Genomic DNA, 3,127 nt, shown 5'->3' on the forward strand with positions numbered 1-3,127 from the left:
AGACAGACAGACAGACAGACAGACAGACAGACAGACAGACAGCCAGACAGACAGACAGACAGAGACAGAGACAAAGACAGAGAGACAGACAGACAAAGAGAGACAGACAGACAGAAAAACACAGAGAGAGGGAGGGAGAAGGGGTGGGGGGTAGGGTTGATAAGGAGAGACGGGAGAGAATGTGAGACAGAGAGAGATAAAGAGTTAGGAACACACACACACACACACACAGAGAGAGAGAGAGAGAGAGAGAGAGAGAGAGAGAAGCGCTGTCTGAGAAGAGAAAGGAGACATGACGTCAGGTCCCACTTGCGGAAAATGACGGAACAAATCAAAATTACAGATTTCTGTAAATTTACGAAAATGTCCATCCCTGCAGGAATAATCGAGTAAAACACCAAAGTCGGCAACTGAGGACTAAAAGAGTCAGGAATAATCCTGTAGCCCTACCACTACCAGCTGAATGTATTGTCAGTTAGCAACCGAGAGGGATCAGGTACAATGAAGCAAAAAATAATTATAATGTCTACGTACGTTTGCAACTGACATTACAGGAGTCAGGAATGAATCAAGCAAACAAGCTAGCCAAAGAAAGCAACCATGATGCATGCAACAGGAGTCAGGGATAATCAAGCAAAATAAATGTCAAACAAAGATAGAAACTGACAAGAGTCAGGAACAATCAAGCGAAATAAATGTCAATCAAAGATCATAGAAACTGACAGGTGTCAGGAATAATCAAGCAAAAATATCGAAGAGCAACTGTCATGAGTCAGAAATAATGAAACCAAAAAAATCCCTCAAATTTTCCCAGGCAATTATTCAATATACATAATCCTGCCTGGATTACGGCGCAAATGACCCAGGTTCGATCCTCCCTCTAAGTGACATATCTTTGAACCTGAGTGGTTTGGGCGTCGGGAGTTCCCAAAGCTATCTCCGCCATTCCTAGTTCTGTCCTTTAGAAAATAGACGGTCCTGGCCTCTTAGTCCCAAGTGACCAGCTTACAATGCTAACAGAGTTAAACGTCATAACATTCGGCTGTAACTTTGACAATAGCCAACATAATATATTGATTATGGTCCTAAAAGCACTCAAATCCATGACCTTCTCGGCCACAGCAAGTCCAGCAGCCCAACTGCTTGGCCACAGATGAACCTGAAGTTTCCTTTGGTGGCTATCGTCAGTTGAAAACTGCTATTTTTAGATTTTCTCTTCGTCGCACCTATCGGTATGTTGACCTAAAAGTTTTTTCATGTACTTTTGAGGGCGTAACTCAGAGTTGTACCAATATTCTATGTTCCGTAAATGAAGGGAGATTACAAAATAATTTTTTAAAGAGGAATGCGGAAGCAAGGAGTTCAGCGAGTCTACTTCCTGGGCTTTTTACGCATGCGCATATATCGAAGAGCTACTGCAGTCTAGAAAAATCAACATAGCGGACACTGTAGTGTATACAAACGAAAACTGACCACCCCTTTTGTGACACTCGACTGTTATAAATAATCCTTCTTATGCACCCAGAACACGTGCATAATGTAGCAGGCTTATCCTATAATTGTTCGTTTCGACTTGTATAAATGCAAGGATCATCCTGAATTGTGTTTTCTGAAGTAGAATCTAGTAAGAAGGCGGAGACGGGTGTAAAATGGCCGCTGCCGCGCCTCAGCCCGACAGTGTGTCGCACGTTTCGGAGGCCCTAAGCGGTCATGGTGTTGATGATTATGACGTCGAAGGTGAGAATTCAATGTATTGGTATCTTATATCTGCATTTATGCTGTGATGGGATAATTTCACCAAAGGTTTGAAAGAGTACTTGGGGTGTTTTGCTTCTACTTCATTGATTTAGTCTGCAGTGTTGCAGACCCACCCCTCAATCAAGCCTGTGTCTGGACAACTCCCAAGTCACAAGATTGACAATTACTTTAGTTGACTACACTGCAAGTACAGACAGTACACTACACTGTCACACCTTACACGCAATGCATGAATTAAGATTGGGATGTACCACGCTTGTACACATGTGTTCCAGTCTGAGTACAAACAAGTTCAACATTTGGCCCCCTTGGGGAGGACTTCCGACCATAACGAGCGACCACTATGAGACAGAGTCGGAGCAGAATTGAGGGCTTGGGGTAGGGGTAAGGGTAGGGGTAGGGTTAGGTCTAGGCCTCTTCTTTATTGTGTTTGATTGGGTGGTCGCTCGTTACGGAAGTCCTTCCAACATTTGGGCTAAGCTCGCAAACTAAATCGAAGTAAAGCTACTTTCTAAGACTAGATCTAGATTTAAGACAAAAGTAGGCATAGAATCTAGATCTAATTAGTAATCTAAGTTCTCTTACTCATCTCATCTTAATATAACTATGATCTGTCATCTTCATCTCTACAATTACAATCTCTTCCCTGTCTCCACAGAGTCCGGATGTGTTCTGTAGTTCAAGTCTACTTGTTGATTGTTAGGCCAAATCTGGTTCAGGCTTCTTATCTTGATTTAGACAGATCTGATGGTGTGTGCAAGTGCAGTGTTACGTTACTCTTGATACGAGTGATACCCTAGGCCACAGGATTGGCCTAGGCCACAGGATTGGCCTAGTCCTAGATAAGGCTTGCCGGGTGGCCTGTCAGTTGGGATGCATTTTATAGTCACTTTTTGATTTTCTCAGACTTGCTACGTATTTCCGTAGTCAGTTTTCTATTCAGCTTTCTGTTGGGGTTGGACTGCTTTGCCCCCAAGAGTGCTAGAACATTGATATGATAGTAACTTAAACACTTTCTGAGCTTGAAATAGACAGCGGCACCGCGGCAATTTGCCTTGGTGCCTTTACAATTTGCCGTAATGCCCTTAAAATCAAAGGGTTAACCGCAGCAATTTTTGCAGTGCCCTTGCTTTTTGTTTTTTTTAAATGTACCACCATGAAAATAAATATTCCAGTGCTGTCTCTTTTGGAAAAAAGAAAAAAGAAAAGAAAGTTATACACGAGCGTCTTGTCGGGTTCGCTGCCGTGGCAGGTCAGTGCACCTTAGTCACAAGGTACCGCATCGTGTGAGCACCGGTTGTTGGGGTCACCAAAGTTCATTCAAAGTCTGAATGCCGCGAGGTATGGGACTCCGGAATGGGGGGGGGGG

The 3,127-nt window shown here is 43.4% G+C and overlaps 1 protein-coding gene across 1 annotated transcript in view; it reads left to right on the forward strand.

The window, feature by feature from the left end:
* Window positions 1-930: 930 nt before the first annotated feature.
* LOC101847461 (phosphatidylinositol 4-phosphate 5-kinase type-1 alpha) overlaps window positions 931-3,127 on the forward strand; it is a gene marked incomplete at its 3' end in the record, with an annotated part of 93,375 nt that continues 91,178 nt past the window's right edge. The window contains 1 exon segment of the mRNA XM_013089914.2: window positions 931-1,614.

This window comes from Aplysia californica, unplaced genomic scaffold (genome assembly GCF_000002075.1).
Source record: "Aplysia californica isolate F4 #8 unplaced genomic scaffold, AplCal3.0 scaffold01078, whole genome shotgun sequence".
In the NCBI taxonomy this organism is placed as follows: domain Eukaryota; kingdom Metazoa; phylum Mollusca; class Gastropoda; order Aplysiida; family Aplysiidae; genus Aplysia; species Aplysia californica.